The sequence below is a fragment of the Bombina bombina genome, chromosome 6, assembly GCF_027579735.1.
Source record: "Bombina bombina isolate aBomBom1 chromosome 6, aBomBom1.pri, whole genome shotgun sequence".
Lineage (NCBI taxonomy): Eukaryota > Metazoa > Chordata > Amphibia > Anura > Bombinatoridae > Bombina > Bombina bombina.
Window position 1 is genome coordinate 915,051,360 of NC_069504.1, and position 18,531 is coordinate 915,069,890.

Here is an 18,531-nt window from a genome sequence, read left to right on the forward strand (position 1 = left end):
GTGATTATACTTAGTTTTTATATCTTCAATCAAAAGTTTGTTATTTTAAAACAGCACTGGAGTGTGTTGTTCCTTCTCAGGTAGAATTTGAAGAAGAATCTACCTGAGTTTTTGGATGATTTTAGCCGGCGTAGCTAAAATTCATTTTGCTGTTCTCGGCCATTCTGAGGAGTGAGGTAAACTTCAGATCAGGGGACAGCGGGCAGGTTCACCTGCAAAGAGGTATGTTGCAGTATATTATTTTCTGAGGAATGGAATTGACTGAGAAAATACTGCCAATACTGATATAATGTAAGTTCAGCCTTAAATGCAGTAGTAGCAACTGGTATCAGGCTGTTTATGTATATATGTGTACACTTCAGTATTCTGGGGAATGGCACTTCTCTGGGTAATACTATATGCATATAATTTCTTTCATGTAATTAGCAAGAGTCCATGAGCTAGTGACGTATGTGATATACATTCCTACCAGGAGGGGCAAAGTTTCCCAAACCTTAAAATGCCTATAAATACACCCCTCACCACACCCACAATTCAGTTTTACAAACTTTGCCTCCGATGGAGGTGGTGAAGTAAGTTTGTGCTAGATTCTACGTTGATATGCGCTCCGCAGCAAGTTGGAGCCCGGTTTTCCTCTCAGCGTGCAGTGAATGTCAGAGGGATGTGAGGAGAGTATTGCCTATTTGAATGCAGTGATCTCCTTCTACGGGGTCTATTTCATAGGTTCTCTGTTATCGGTCGTAGAGATTCATCTCTTACCTCCCTTTTCAGATCGACGATATACTCTTATATATACCATTACCTCTGCTGATTCTCGTTTCAGTACTGGTTTGGCTTTCTACAAACATGTAGATGAGTGTCCTGGGGTAAGTAAATCTTATTTTCTGTGACACTCTAAGCTATGGTTGGGCACTTTGTTTATAAAGTTCTAAATATATGTATTCAAACATTTATTTGCCTTGACTCAGAATGTTCAACTTTCCTTATTTTTCAGACAGTCAGTTTCATATTTGGGATAATGCATTTGAATTAATCATTTTTTCTTACCTTCAAAAATTTGACTCTTTTTTTCCTGTGGGCTGTTAGGCTCGCGGGGGCTGAAAATGCTTCATTTTATTGCGTCATTCTTGGCGCGGACTTTTTTGGCGCAAAAATTCTTTTCCGTTTCCGGCGTCATACGTGTCGCCGGAAGTTGCGTCATTTTTTGACGTTATTTTGCGCCACAAATGTCGGCGTTCCGGATGTGGCGTCATTTTTGGCGCCAAAAGCATTTAGGCGCCAAATAATGTGGGCGTCTTATTTGGCGCTAAAAAATAATGGCGTCTCTTTTGTCTCCACATTATTTAAGTCTTATTTTTTCATTGCTTCTGGTTGCTAGAAGCTTGTTCTTTGGCATTTTTTCCCATTCCTGAAACTGTCATTTAAGGAATTTGATCAATTTTGCTTTATATGTTGTTTTTTCTCTTACATATTGCAAGATGTCTCACGTTGCATCTGAGTCAGAAGATACTACAGGAAAATCGCTGTCTAGTGCTGGAGCTACCAAGCTAAGTGTATCTGCTATAATTTTTGGTATCTGTTTCTCCAGCTGTTGTTTGTATTGCATGTCATGACAAACTTATTAATGCAGATAAAATTTCCTTTAGTACTGTTACATTACCTGTTGCTGTTCCGTCAACATCTAATTTTCAGAGTGTTCCTGATAAACATAAGAGATTTTATTTTTTAAATCCATTAAGAAGGCTATGTCTGTTATTTCTCCTTCTAGTTTACATAAAAGTCTTTTAAAACTTCTTTTTTTTCAGATGAATTTTTAAATGAACATCATCATTCTGATACTGATAATGGTTCTTCTGGTTCAGAGGTTTCTGTCTCAGAGGTTGATGCTGATAAATCTTTGTATTTGTTCAAGATGGAATTTATTCGTTCTTTATTTAAAGAAGTATTAATTACATTAGAAATAGAGGATTCTGGTCCTCTTGATACTAAATCTAAACGTTTAAATAGGGTTTTTAAATCTCCTGTAGTTATTCCAGAAGTGTTTAATCTCCCTGATGCTATTTCTGAAGTAATTTCCAGGGAATGGAATAATTTGGGTAATTCTTTTACTCCTTCTAAACGTTTAAGCAATTATATCCTGTGCCATCTGACAGATTAGAGTTTTTTTGGGACAAAATCCCTAAGGTTATGGGGCTGTCTCTACTCCTGCTAAATGTGCTACTATTCCTACGGCAGATAGTAATTCATTTAAGGATCCTTTAGATAGGAAAATTGATTCCTTTCTAAGAAAAGCTTACTTATGTTCAGGTAATCTTCTTAGACCTGCTATATTTTTAGCGGATGTTGCTGCAGCTTCAACTTTTTGGTTAGAAGCTTTAGCGCAACAAGTAACAGATCATAATTTTATAGCATTATTATTATTCTATAACATGCTAATAATTTTATTGGTGATACCATCTTTTGATATCATTAGAGTTGATGTCAGGTATATGTCTCTAGCTATTTTAGCTAGAAAAGCTTTATGGATTAAACTTGGAATGCTGATATGTCTTCTAAGTCAACTTTGCTTTCCCTTTCTTTCCAGGGTAATAAATTATTATTTCAACTGTTTCTGGAAGGAAGGGAACTTTTTTACCAAAGGATAAAAAATCTAAGGTAAATTTAGGTCTAATAATCATTTCGTTCCTTTCCTCACAATAAGGAACAAAAGCCTGATCCTTCATTCTCAGGAGCGGTATCAGTTTGGAAACTATTTCCAGTTTGGAATATATCCAAGCCTTTTAGAAAACCTATAGCCAGCTCCTAAGTACCCATGAAGGTGCGGACCTTATTCCAGCTCAGCTGGTATGGGGCAGATTACGTTTTCTTCAAAGAAATTTTGATCAATTCCGTTCTCAATTTCTGGTTTCAGAACATTGTTTCAGAAAGGTACAGAATTGGCTTCAGTTAAGGCCTCCTGCTAAGAGATTTTTTTCTTTCCCGTGTCCCAGTTAATACAGCAAAGGCTCAGCATTTCTGAAATGTGTTTCAGATCTAGAGTTGGCTGGAGTAATTATGCCAGTTCCAGTTCTGGAACAGGGGCTGGGGTTTTATTTTATCTCTTCATTGTACCAAAGAAGGTCAATTCCTTCAGACCAGTTCCGGATCTATCAATATTGAATCGTTATGTAAGGATACCAACATTCAAGATGGTTACTGTAGGACTGTCCTGCCTTTTGTTTAGCAAGGGCATTATATGTCTACAATAGATTTACAGGATGTGTATCTACATATTCCGATTCATCCAGATCACTTTTAGTGTCTGAGATTCTCTTTTTAGACAAGCATTACCAGTTTTGTGGCTCTACCGTTTGGCCTAGCCTCAGTTCCAAGAATTTTTTTCAAAGGTTCTCGGTGCCCTTCTTTCTGTAATCAGAGAACAGGGTTTTTTGGTATTTCCTTATTGGACGATATCTGGGTACTTGCTCAGTCTTCTCATTTTCGAAGAATCTCATACGAATCGACTTGTGTTGTTTCTTCAAGTTCATGGTTGGAGGATCAATTTACCAATCAGTTCATTGATTCCTCAGACAAGGGTAACCTTTTTAGGTTTCTAGAATAGATTCAGTGTCTATGACTCTGTCCTTGTCAGACAAGAGAAGTTTAACATTGATATCAGCTTGTCAAAACCTTCAGTCACAATCATTCCCTTTGGTAGCCTTATGCATGGAAATTTTAGGTCTTAGGACTGCCGCATCAGATGCGATCTCCTTTGCTCGTTTTCACATGCGACCTCTTCAGCTCTGTATGCTGAACCAATGGTGCAGGGATTACTCAAAGATATCTCAATTAATATCTTTAAACCGATTATACGACACTCTCTGACATGGTGGGCAGATCACCATCGTTTAGTTCAGGGGGCTTCTTTGTTCTTCCGACCTGGACTATAATCTCAACAGATGCAAGTCTTACAGGTTGGGGAGCTGTGTGGGGGTATCTGACGGCACAAGGGGTTTGGGAATCTCAGGAGGTGAGATTTCCGATCAATATTTTGGAACTCCGTGCAATTTCAGAGCTCTTCAGTCTTGGCCTCTTCTGAAGAGAGAGTTGTTCATTTGTTTTCAGATAGACAATGTCACAACTGTGGCATACATCAATCATCAAGGAGGGACTCACAGTCCTCTGGCTATGAAAGAAGTATCTCGAATTTTGGTTTGGGCGGAATCCAGCTCCTGTCTAATCTCTGCGGTTTATATCCCAGGTATGGACAATTGGAAAGCGGATTATCTCAGTCGCCAAACGTTGCACCTGGGCGAATGGTCTTCACCCAGAGGTATTTCCTCAGATTGTTCAAATGTGGGAACTCCCAGAAATAGATCTGATGGCTTCTCATCTAAACAAGAAACTTCCCTGGTATCTATCTGGATCCAGGGATCCTCGGGCGGAGGCAGTGGATGCATTATCTCTTCCTTACAAGTGTCATCCTGCCTATATCTTTCCGCCTCTAGTTCTTCTTCCAAGGGTATTCTCTAATATTCTAAAGGAATGCTCGTTTGTCCTGCTGGTAGCTCCAGCATGGCCTCACAGGTTTTGGTATGCGGATCTTGTCCGGATGGCCTCTTGCCAGCTGTGGACTCTTCCGTTAAGACCAGTCTTTCTGTCTCAAGGTTCTTTTTTCCATCAGGATCTCAAATTTTAATTTTAAGGTGTGGAGTTTGAACGCTTGATTCTTGGCCAAAGAGGTTTCTCTGACTCTGTGATTGATACTATGTGACAGGCTCGTAAATCTGTATCTAGAGAGATATATTATAGAGTCTGGAAGACTTATATTTCTTCAGGATGGTTTAGATAAAGGTTTGTCCGCAAGTTTCTTGAAAGACAAATCTCTGCTCTTTCTGTTCTTTTTCACAGAAGGATTGCTAATCTTCCTGATATTCATTGTTTTGTACAAGCTTTGGTTCGTATAAAACCTGTCATTAAGTCAATTTCTCCTCCTTGGAGTTTGAATTTGGTTCTGGGGGCTCTTCAAGCTTCTCCTTTTGAACCCATGCATTCTTTGGTCGTTATATTACTTTCTTGGAAAGTTTTGTTTCTTTTGGCCATCTCTTCTGCCAGAAGAGTCTCTGAATTATCTACTCTTTTTTGTGAGTCTCCTTTTCTGATTTTGCATCAGGATAAGGCGGTGCTGCGAACTTCTTTTGAATTTTTTACCTAAGGTTGTGAATTCTAACAACATTAGTAGAGAAATTGTGGTTCCTTCATTATGTCCTAATCCTATGAATTCTAAGGAGAAATCATTGCATTCTTTGGATGCTGTTAGAGCTTTGTAATATTATGTTGAAGCTATTAAGTCTTTCCGAAAGACTTCTAGTCTATTTGTCATCTTTTCCGGTTCTAGAAAAGACCAGAAAGCTTCTGCCATTTCTTTGGCATCTTGGTTGAAATCTTTATTTCATCATGCCTATGTTGAGTCGGGTAACACTCCGCCTCAAAGGATTACAGCTCATTCTACTAGGTTAGTTTCTACTTCCTGGGCGTTTAAGAATGAAGCTTCGGTTGATCAGATTTGCAAAACAGCAACTTGGTCCTCTTTGCATACTTTTACTAAATTCTACCATTTTGATGTGTTTTCTTCTTCTGAAGCAGTTTTTGGTAGAAACGTACTTCAGGCAGTGGTTTCAGTTTGAATCTTCTGCTTATGTTTTTTCATTAAAATTTTATTCTGGGTGTGGATTATTTTCAGCAGGAATTGGCTGTCTTTATTTTATCCCTCCCTCTCTAGTGACTCTTGTGTGGAAAGATCCACATCTTTGGTAATCATTATCCCATACGTCACTAGCTCATGGACTCTTGCTAATTACATGAAAGAAAACATCATTTATGTAAGAACTTACCTGATAAATTCATTTCTTTCATATTAGCAAGAGTCCATGAGGCCCGCCCTTTTTTGTGGTGGTTTTGATTTTTTTGTATAAAGCACAATTATTCCAATTCCTTATTTTATATGCTTTCGCACTTTTTTCTTATCACCCCACTTCTTGGCTATTCGTTAAACTGAATTGTGGGTGTGGTGAGGGGTGTATTTATAGGCATTTTAAGGTTTGGGAAACTTTGCCCCTCCTGGTAGGAATGTATATCCCATACGTCACTAGCTCATGGACTCTTGCTAATATGAAAGAAATGAATTTATCAGGTAAGTTCTTACATAAATTATGTTTTTTAGCCTAACTTGCAGTGGGAACGTCTAGCAACAGGCTGTTTAATGACATTTCATGTTATTTGATTTTAAACGTTTTTGCTGGCATGCTAAATTGTTTAATTATCTGAGGTACTGGGTGAAAAATTGTTTTTGGGCACTGTTTTTCCACTTGGCTGTCGTTTATTTTAATTTAAGACAGTTTACTGAACTTCCCTCACTGCTGTGGGTGAGGGGGAGGGGCCTATTTTGGCGCTTTTGCTACGCATCAAAAATTCAGTCAAAAGTCTGTTTCTCTTCCTGCATGATCCGGATCGTCTCTACAGAGCTCAAGGGTCTTCAAAATTATTTTGAGGGAGGTAATCACTCACAGCAGACCTGTGAGATTGTGCTTTGACTGTGATAAAGAACGTTTATATTTTGTACATTTTTTTCTGCTATTAAGGGTTAGTTATCCATTGCTAATGGGGGCAATCCTTTGCTAAATTTATGCCTTTACCGGGAAAAATCTGATTTTTATAATTTTTCCGGTTCCTTATTATTAAACTGTCATAATTTTTTTCTGTGCTTCTTAAAGGCACAGTGCGTTTTCCATATTATTTGTAATTTGAGTGAAAAGTATTTCCAAGCTTGCTAGTTTAATTGCTAGTTTGTTAAACATGTCTGACTCAGAGGAATATCTCTGTGCTATATGTGCAAAAGCCAAGGTGGAGCCCAATAGAAATTTATGTACTAATTGCATTGATGCTACTTTGAATAAGAGTCATTCTGTACAAATTGAACATCATTCACCAAACAACGAGGGGGAAGTTATGCCGACTAACTTGCCTCACGTGTCAGTACCTGCATCTCCCGCTCGGGAGGTGCGTGATATTGTAACGCCGAGTACTTCAGGGCGGCCGTTACAAATCACACTACAGGACATGGCTAATGTTATGACTGAAGTTTTGTCTAAATTACCAGAACTTAGAGGTAAGCGAGATCACTCTGGGGTGAGAACAGAGTGCGCTGATAATATTAGGGCCATGTCTGATACTGCGTCACAATTTGCAGAACATGAGGACGGAGAGCTTCATTCTGCGGGTGACGGATCTGATCCAAATAAACTGGATTCAGACATTTCAAATTTTAAGTTTAAGCTGGAAAACCTCCGTGTATTACTAGGGGAGGTCTTAGCGGCTCTGAATGATTGTAACACAGTTGCAATACCAGAGAAAATGTGTAGGTTGGATAAATATTTTGCGGTACCGTCGAGTACTGATGTTTTTCCAATACCTAAGAGACTTACTGAAATTGTTACTAAGGAGTGGGATAGACCCGGTGTGCCTTTCTCACCCCCTCCTATATTCAGAAAGATGTTTCCAATAGACGCCACCACACGGGACTTATGGCAAACGGTCCCTAAGGTGGAGGGAGCAGTTTCTACTTTAGCTAAGCGTACCACTATCCCGGTGGAGGATAGCTGCGCCTTTTCAGATCCAATGGATAAAAAGTTAGAGGGTTACCTTAAGAAAATGTTTGTTCAACAAGGTTTTATATTGCAACCCCTTGCATGCATTGCGCCTGTCACGGCTGCAGCAGCATTTTGGTTTGAGTCTCTGGAAGAGACCCTTGAATCAGCTCCATTAGATGAGATTACACACAAGCTTAAAACCCTTAAGCTAGCTAATTCATTTATTTCTGATGCCGTAGTACACTTAACTGAACTTACGGCTAAGAATTCCGGATTCGCCATTCAGGCACGCAGAGCGCTGTGGCTAAAATCCTGGTCAGCTGATGTTACTTCTAAATCTAAATTACTTAACATACCTTTCAAAGGGCAGACCTTATTCGGGCCCGGTTTGAAGGAAATTATCGCTGACATTACAGGAGGTAAAGGCCATGCCCTGCCTCAAGACAGAGCCAAACCTAGGGCTAGACAGTCTAATTTTCGTGCCTTTCGTAAATTCAAGGCAGGAGCAGCATCAACTTCCTCTGCACCTAAACAGGAAGGAGCTGTTGCTCGCTACAGACAAGGCTGGAAACCTAACCAGTCCTGGAACAAGGGCAAGCAGGCCAGAAAACCTGCTGCTGCCCCTAAGACAGCATGAAGTGAGGGCCCCCGATCCGGGAACGGATCTAGTGGGGGGCAGACTCTCTCTCTTCGCCCAGGCTTGGGCAAGAGATGTCCAGGATCCCTGGGCGTTAGAGATCATATCTCAGGGGATATCTTCTGGACTTCAAAGCCTCTCCTCCAAAAGGGAGATTTCATCTTTCAAGGTTGTCAACAAACCAGATAAAGAAAGAGGCGTTTCTACGCTGTGTACAAGATCTTTTACTAATGGGAGTGATCCATCCGGTTCCGCGGTTGGAACACGGACAAGGGTTTTACTCAAATCGGTTTGTGGTTCCCAAGAAAGAAGGAACCTTCAGACCAATCTTGGATTTAAAGATCCTAAACAAATTCCTAAGAGTTCCATCGTTCAAAATGGAAACTATTCGGACAATTTTACCCATGATCCAAAAGGGTCAGTACATGACCACAGTGGATTTAAAGGATGCCTACCTTCATATACCGATTCACAAAGATCATTACCGGTATCTAAGGTTTGCCTTCCTAAACAGGCATTACCAGTTTGTAGCTCTTCCATTCGGGTTGGCTACGGCTCCAAGAATCTTCACAAAGGTTCTGGGCTCTCTTCTGGCGGTGCTAAGACCGCGAGGAATTTCGGTGGCTCCGTACCTAGACGACATTCTGATACAAGCGTCAAGTTTTCAAACTGCCAGGTCTCATACAAAGTTAGTACTGGCATTTCTAAGGTCGCATGGGTGGAAGGTGAACGAAGAGAAGAGTTCTCTCTTACCACTCACAAGGGTTCCCTTCTTGGGGACTCTTATAGATTCTGTAGAAATGAAGATTTACCTGACAGAAGACAGGTTAACAAAGCTTCAAAATGCTTGCCGTGTCCTTCATTCCATTCAACACCCGTCAGTGGCTCAATGCATGGAGGTAATCGGCTTAATGGTAGCGGCAATGGACATAGTACCCTTTGCACGCCTACATCTCAGACCGCTGCAATTGTGCATGCTAAGTCAGTGGAATGGGGATTACTCAGATTTGTCCCCTACTCTGAATCTGGATCAAGAGACCAGAAATTCTCTCCTATGGTGGCTTTATTGGCCACATCTGTCCAGGGGGATGCCATTCAGCATACCAGATTGGACAATTGTAACAACAGACGCCAGCCTACTAGGTTGGGGCGCTGTCTGGAATTCCCTGAAGGCTCAGGGATCATGGACTCAGGAGGAGAGTCTCCTTCCAATAAACATTCTGGAATTGAGAGCAGTTCTCAATGCCCTTCTGGCTTGGCCTCAGTTAACAACTCGGGGGTTCATCAGGTTTCAGTCGGACAACATCACGACTGTAGCTTACATCAACCATCAAGGAGGGACAAGAAGCTCCCTAGCGATGATGGAAGTATCAAAGATAATTCGCTGGGCAGAGTCTCACTCTTGCCACCTGTCAGCGATCCACATTCCTGGAGTGGAGAACTGGGAGGCGGATTTCCTAAGTCGTCAGACTTTTCATCCGGGGGAGTGGGAACTTCATCCGGAGATCTTTGCCCAAATACTTCGACTTTGGGGCAAACCAGAGATAGATCTGATGGCGTCTCGCCAGAACGCCAAGCTTCCTTGTTACGGGTCCAGGTCCAGGGACCCGGGAGCAGTCCTGGTAGATGCTTTGACAGCACCTTGGACCTTCGGGATGGCCTATGTGTTTCCACCCTTCCCGATGCTTCCTCGATTGATTGCCAGGATCAAACAGGAGAGAGCATCTGTGATTCTGATAGCGCCTGCATGGCCACGCAGGACCTGGTATGCAGATCTAGTGGACATGTCATCCTGTCCACCTTGGTCTCTGCCTCTGAGACAGGACCTTCTAATTCAGGGTCCTTTCAAACATCAAAATCTAATTTCTCTGAAGCTGACTGCTTGGAAATTGAACGCTTGATTTTATCAAAGCGTGGTTTTTCGGAGTCAGTTATTGATACCTTAATACAGGCTAGGAAGCCTGTTACCAGAAAGATTTACCATAAAATATGGCGTAAATACTTACATTGGTGCGAATCCAAGAGTTACTCATGGAGTAAGGTTAGGATTCCTAGGATATTGTCTTTTCTACAAGAAGGTTTAGAAAAGGGTTTATCTGCTAGTTCCTTAAAGGGACAGATCTCAGCTCTGTCCATTCTTTTACACAAGCGTCTGTCAGAAGTCCCAGACGTTCAGGCTTTTTGCCAGGCTTTGGCCAGGATTAAGCCTGTGTTTAAAACTGTTGCTCCACCATGGAGCTTAAATTTAGTTCTTAACGTTTTACAGGGTGTTCCGTTTGAACCCCTTCATTCCATTGATATCAAGCTGTTATCTTGGAAAGTTCTGTTTTTGATGGCTATTTCCTCGGCTCGTAGAGTCTCTGAGTTATCAGCCTTACATTGTGATTCTCCGTATCTGATTTTTCATTCAGATAAGGTAGTTCTGCGTACTAAACCTGGGTTTTTGCCTAAGGTTGTCACTAACAAGAATATCAATCAAGAGATTGTTGTGCCATCATTGTGTCCTAACCCTTCTTCAAAGAAGGAACGACTTCTGCACAATCTAGATGTAGTCCGTGCCCTGAAATTTTATTTGCAAGCAACTAAAGATTTTCGACAAACTTCTTCCCTGTTTGTCGTTTATTCTGGACAGAGGAGAGGTCAAAAAGCTTCTGCTACCTCTCTCTCTTTTTGGCTACGTAGCATAATACGTTTAGCCTATGAGACTGCTGGACAGCAGCCTCCTGAAAGAATTACAGCTCATTCCACTAGAGCTGTGGCTTCCACTTGGGCCTTTAAGAACGAGGCCTCTGTTGAACAGATTTGCAAGGCTGCAACTTGGTCTTCTCTTCATACTTTTTCCAAATTTTACAAATTTGACACTTTTGCTTCTTCGGAGGCTGTTTTTGGGAGAAAGGTTCTTCAGGCAGTGGTCCCTTCCGTATAAGATCCTGCCTGTCCCTCCCGTCATCCGTGTACTTTAGCTTTGGTATTGGTATCCCAGAAGTAATGATGACCCGTGTACTGACTACACTTAACAGGAGAAAACATAATTTATGCTTACCTGATAAATTCCTTTCTCCTGTAGTGTAGTCAGTCCACGGCCCGCCCTGTTTTTATGGCAGGTCTAAAATTTTAAATTATACTCCAGTCACCACTGCACCCTATAGTTTCTCCTTTCTCGTTTGGTTCTCGGTCGAATGACTGGGTGTGACGTAGAGGGGAGGAGCTATATAGCAGCTCTGCTTGGGTGATCCTCTTGCACTTCCTGTTGGGGAGGAGTTAATATCCCAGAAGTAATGATGACCCGTGGACTGACTACACTACAGGAGAAAGGAATTTATCAGGTAAGCATAAATTATGTTTTCCTTGGCTTTTTGGTTGAAACTTTTGATTCATCAAGCTTATTTGGAGTTGGGTCAGGCCCCGCCTCAGAGAATTACAGCTCATTCTACTAGATCAGTCTCCACTTCGTGGGCTTTTAAGAATGAAGCTTCAGTTGATCAGATTTGCAAAGCGGCAACTTTGTCCTCTTTGCATACATTTACTACATTCTACCGTTTTGATGTATTTGCTTCTTCGGAAGCAGATTTGGTAGAAAAGTTCTTCAGGCAGCTGTTTCAGTTTGATTCTTCTGCTTTTGATTTAAGTTTTTTTTCTTTCAAAAATGAAAATAAACTTATTTTTTTGGGTTGTGGATTAATTTTTTCAGCGAAATATGGCTGTTTTTATTTTTATTCCCTCCCTCTCTAGTGACTCTTGAGTGGAGATCCACATCTTGGGTATTGATATCCCATATGTCACTAGCTCATGGACTCTTGCCAATTACATGAAAGAAAACATAATTTATGTAAGAACTTACCTGATAAATTAATTTCTTTCATATTGGCAAGAGTCCATGAGGCCCACCCTTTTTATGGTGGTTATGATTTTTTGTATAAAGCACAATTATTTCCAAATTTCCTTTGTTGATGCTTTCTACTCCTTTTTTTTATCACCCCACTGCTTGGCTATTCGTTAAACTGAATTGTGGGTGTGGTGAGGGGTGTATTTATAGGAATTTTGAGGTTTGGGAAACTTTGCCCCTCCTGGTAGGATTGTATATCCCATATGTCACTAGCTCATGGACTCTTGCCAATATGAAAGAAATGAATTTATCAGGTAGGTTCTTACATAAATTATGTTTTTGTCTTTTGTGGCTAGGAGACTTGCACTGAAGAGGTTAAGGACTCTGGAAAATGCTGCACTTAGATGTGGGACATAAAATCCATCATAGAGAAGGTTTTTACTGGCAGTGGGCTGGCGCTGAAATGTATGACTATGGAGAGGAAGGAGTTAATCCTCCTTTGTGGCTCAGATTACTTTTCTTAGGGGTTAATCTTCCCTATTTCCTCAAGTGTAGCTTATGTTTTGGATTCACGTTAAATTTTCAGAAGCGGTTGAGGTTTTGAATCCGCTTCCAGGTACTGCTGTGTGTCCGTGAGGAGAGTGCGATATTGAATAAGTGGCGCCATTCCTATGAATTTCTAAGGAGTTATACCGCTCTTTGACAAATCAGTATAAATTTCGCGGAGTAGTGTACTTTAATTTTTTTGTGCCCTGCTTGAACAGATCTACGTGTCTCTTGGAGTATGCCGTCAATTTCTTTTACAGTTATAGAAAGCGGAGTACAAAAATGTTTCGGCTTCAAGTAATGGCCCTGCCTCCTTCTCAAAGTGCTGTGTTTCCTTTTTAAGCTCTGGTTGTCATGGATGCAAGGGAGAATTGCTAAAATGAGAGCACAGTTTCTTACTAACTTGGATCACATTTACATAGCAAGACCTGTTAGATTCCTTAGTCCCTTATGGATGCAGTATTTAACAGTATTAAACAGCTGTTTCCTTTTTCAAATGGGGGCACAGGCTTCTTGCTAGCATATTTAAGCTTTGCTTAGCAAGTTCCGTTATTTCTTTCTAATGACACGGTGAGTCCACGGATCATCAATTACTATTGGGAATATCACGCCTGGCCAGCAGGAGGAGGCAAAGAGCACCAAAGCAGAGCTGTTAAGTATCACTTCCCTTCCCACAAACCCCAGTCATTCTCTTTCCCTCTAGTGCAAGGAGGAGGTGAAGTAATTGGGTGTCCGTATTAGATTCTTCTATCAACATTTTTTTGTTTTGAAGCCTGAGCAATCTTGCTCTTTTCTTCTATCACTAACCGGGTTTAGCTGTATTCCACGTTAGTCTCTTCAGTAGGACTGTGGTAGCTTCTAAGCAGTTAGGAACTCTTAAAGGGTGCTTTGCTGCATTTTCCTAACATGTTTCTGCCCTGGTAGGTTCACTCTATCTTTCTTTTTACACAGGTCCCTGTGAAGAGTGGCATCCTCTCATACTTGGTGAGTCGTCTGCCTGACTACTAGAATGCAGGTAAGTGCTTTTGTTCTTCTGGGGCTAGAAGGCTGGCACTGAAGGGGTTAAGACCATCTGCTTTTAAATGAGAAATATCCTTATGGATGATTACGGCAGTGGCAGGCACATTATGCATGGGACATGGGGACTGTTATCCTTCACAACAAGGAAGGGGTTAACTACCTTCAGGGTTAAATTATAATTGCGGTATATTTTATACATTACAGTAAAGTAGGCTACTCTATTAAGTTCCCTAGTTCATCAGGAGAATGACCCAAGGACTGTTAAGAGAGCGTAATTGGCGCCATTTCTATGGGGCTACATAGTGTCATAAATCATAATGTAAACGCAGTGTGTTTTCCGGTGATTCCCCAGCTCCGTTGTTAGTTGCACTTAAAGGAGCTGTGTGAGGGTGAAAGTATTTTGTTTTTATTTTGCCATGCTTCTGGGGTCCTACAAGATGCCTCATTAAAGTTAGTCGACGGAATAGAGCTCCTTTCCGTGCCGACTTGGCCAAGCCTCCTTTGCAGCCTACCGCCACACTAAACTTAAATGGACTTCCGTCAGTCTTTTGCATTGTTGTTTTTCTGGTAAACGTATAGGCCAGAAAGCTACTGCCACTTCTCTTTCTCTCTGGTTGAGAAGTGTGTTTCGTATGGCTTATGAAGACTGCTGGACAGCAGCCGCCTGGGAGAATTACGGCTCACTCCACTAGGGCGGTGTCTTCCTCTTGGGCCTTCAAGAACGAGGCCTCCGTAGAACAGTTTTGTAAGACGGCGACTTGATTGTCTTGGCACATTATTTCTAAATTCTATAAAATTGTTTTTCTTTCATGTAATTGGCAAGAGTCCATGAGCTAATGACGTTTGGGATACACAAACCTACCAGGAGGGGCAAAGTTTCCAAAACCTCAAAATGCCTATAAATACACCCCCTCACCACACCCACAATTCAGTTTTACATACTTTGCTTCCCTATGGAGGTGGTGAAGTAAGTTTATGCTTGATTTTCTTCTGTGATATGAGCTTCTCAGCATTTTGAAGCCCAATTCCTCTCAGAGTACAGTGAATATCAGAGGGATGTAAAGGGAGTATCACCTTTTGAATTCTATAGTTTTCCTCACGGGAAATCTTTTCATAGGTTCTCTGTTATCGGTCGTAGAGATTCATCTCCTACCTCTATTTTCAGATCGACTATATACTCTTATATTTCTTTACCTCTACGTATTAATGTAAAGTTCTAAATATATGTATTGTACCTATATTTGACCATGAGTCAGGTTTATGTATATTTCCTTTTGCAGACTATCAGTTTCAAAATTGGGAAAAACATATTTAGGAAGTTATTTTTTCTTACCCTGGAGTATAGTCTTCTTCAAAATTGACTGTTTTAATTAATTTTCGCAGGCAAAATTAGGCTTGCAAGGCCGCAAAATGCTAATATTTATTGCGTCATTCTTGGCGCGAGATTTTTTTTGGCGCAAAGGTACGTTTGGTGATGCAAATTTGTCATGACGTGAGTTACGTCATTTCCGGATGTTAGCGCCAAAAAATGTAATTTTGCGTTGCGCGTCATACTTGGCCCCAAATAATTTAATTATTAAACCCCACTTCCGATATGCCTCTTGCCTTTTTCTATGCTCAGAGGGCTATGCTGTTTGCATTTTCTTTCCCATTCTGAAACTGCCATATAAGGAAATTGATAATTTTGCTTTATATGTTGTTTTTTCTCTTACATTTGCAAGATGTCTCAATCTGATCCTGTCTCAGAAATCACTGTTGGATCCCTGCTGCCTGATAACAGTTCTACCAAAGATAAGTGTATCTGTTGTAAGTTAGCGGAGATTATATCTCCAGCTGTAGTATGTAACAGTTGTCATGATAAGCTTTAACATGTAGAGAATATATCCATCAGTACTAGTACAATGCCTGTTGTTCCTTCAACGTCTAATGTACATGATATTCCTGTGAATATAAAAGATTTTATTGCTGATGCGATTCAGAAGGCTTTGTCTGCTATTCCGCCTTCTAATAAACGTAAGGTCTTTTAAAACTTCTCATAAAGTTGATGAAATTTCAAGTGACCGACAATATACTGAATTATCCTCCCCTGAGGATCTATCTGATTCAGAAGATTCTACCTCAGATATTGACACTGACAAATCTACTTATCTCTTTAAGATGGAGTATATTCGTTCCTTGTTAAAAGAGCTGTTGATTACTCTGGATATTGAGGAAACTAGTCCTCTTGATACTAAAACAAGTAAACATTTAAATTCTGTTTATAAACCTCCTGTGGTTACTCCAGAGGTTTTTCTGATGCTATTTCTGATCTACTTTACTCTGATCTCTACTCTTGCCAAACGTACTACTATTCCTATGGAAGATAGTACTTCTTTTAAGGACCCTTTAGATAGGAAACTTGAATCTTATCTAAGGAAAGCTTATTTATATTCTGGCTATATTCTCAGGCCTGCCATTTCTATGGCTGATGTTGCAGCTGCATCAACTTTTCGGTTGGAAAACTTGGGTCAACAGAAAACAGATCCTGATTTGTCTAGCATTGTTAGTTTGCTTCAACATGCTAATCATTTTATCTGTGATGCTATTTTTGATATGATGAAAATTGATGTTAAATATGTCTTTAGCTATTTTAGCTAGAAGAGCTTTGTGGCGCAAATATTGGAATGCTGACATGGTATCTAAGTCTAGATTACTATCTCTTTCTTTCCAAGGTAACAATTTATTTGGTTCTCAGTTGGATTCAATTATTTCAACTGTTACTTGGGGTGAAGGGAGTTTTTTTTACCTCAGGATAAAAGATCTAAGGATAAATCTAAAGCTTCTAATAGTTTTCGTTCTTTTTGACAGAATAAGGAGCAGAAAGCCAATCCTTCCCCTAAAGAATCTGGTTCCAATTGGAAATCTCCTTCAAGTTGGAATAAATCCAAGCCTTTTAAGAAACCAAAGCCAGCCCCAAGTCTGAATGATGGTGCAGCCCTCATTCCAGCTCAGTTGGTGGAGGGCAGATTAAAATATTTCCATAACATTTGGGCAAATTCTGTCCAAAATCATTGGATTCAGAGTATTGTCTCTCAAGGGTATTGAATAGGATTCAGAGTAAGACCTCCTGTGAGAAGATGTTTTTTCTCACACGTTCCAGCAAATCCATTGAAGGCTCAGGCTTTTCTGAAGTGGGTTTCAGATCTAGAGCTTTCAGGGGTAATCATACCAGTTCCGTTTCAGGAACAGGGTCTGGGGTTTTATTCAAATCTATTCATTGTCCCAAAGAGAGAAAATTCATTCAGGCCAGTTCTGGACCTGAAAATTTTGAATAGTTTTATGAGTGCCAACTTTCAAAAGGACTATTCTGCCTTTTGTTCAGCAAGGTCATTCTGTCCACAATAGACTTATAGGATGCATATCTTCATATTCCGATTCATCCAGATCACTATCCGTTTCTGAGATTCTCTTTTCTATACAAGCATTACCAATTTGTCGCTCTTCCATTTGGCCTAGCGACAGCTCCAAGAATGTTTTCAAAGGTTCTCTGTGCCCTACTCTCTGTAATCAGAGAACAGGGTATTGCAGTGTTTCCTTATTTGGACCATATCTTGGTACTGACTCAGTCTTTACATTCTGTCGAATCTCACACAAATCAATTAGTGTTTCTTCAAAGACATGGTTGGAGGATCAATTTACCAAAAAGTTCCTTGATTCCTCAGACAAGGGTCAACTTTTTAGGTTTCCAGATAGATTCAGTGTCCATGACTCTGTCTCTAACAGACAACAGACAAATAAAATTGGTTTGTTTGTCGGAACCTTCAGTCTCAATCATTCCCTTCAGTGACTATGTGCATGGAAGTTTTAGGTCTCATGACTGCAGCATCGGACGTGATCCCCTTTGCTCGTTGTCATGAGACCTCTCCAGCTTTGGATGCTGAAACAATGGTGCAGGGATTATTCAGATATCACAGTTAATATCCTTAAATCCCAATGTTCGACTCTCTCTGACTTGGTGTTTAGACCACCATCGTATAGTTCAAGGGGGCTTTTTAGTTTGTTCAACCTGGACTGTATAATCACAACAGATGCAAGTCTTTCAGGTTGGGGAGCTGTCTGGGGATCTCTGACGGCACAAGGGGTTTGGAAACCTTAAAAGGCTAGGTTAACAATCAATATTTTAGAACTCTGTGCTATTTTCAGGGCTCTTCAGGTTTGGCCTCTGTTGAAGAGAGAACCATTCATTTGTTTTCAGACACACTATCACAACTGTGGCATATGTCAATCAGGGTGGGACTCACAGTCCCCTAGCTATGAAAGAAGTATCTCGGATATTTCTTTCATGTAATTAGCAAGAGTCCATGAGCTAGTGACGTATGGGATCTACATTCCTACCAGGAGGGGCAAAGTTTCCCAAACCGCAAATGCCTATAAATACACCCCTCACCACACCCACAAATCAGTTTTACAAACTTTGCCTCCCGTGGAGGTGGTGAAGTAAGTTTGTGCTAGATTCTACGTTGATATGTGCTCCGCAGCAGGTTGGAGCCCGGTTTTCCTCTCAGCGTGCAGTGAATGTCAGAGGGATGTGAAGAGAGTATTGCCTATTTGAATTCAATGATCTCCTTCTACGGGGTCTATTTCATAGGTTCTCTGTTATCGGTCGTAGAGATTCATCTCTTACCTCCCTTTTCAGATCGACGATATACTCTTATATATACCATTACCTCTACTGATTCTCGTTTCAGTACTGGTTTGGCTTTCTACTACTTGTAGATGAGTGTCCTGGGGTAAGTAAGTCTTATTTTCTGTGACACTCTAAGCTATGGTTGGGCACTTTTATATAAAGTTCTAAATATATGTATTCAAACATTTATTTGCCTTTATTCAGGATG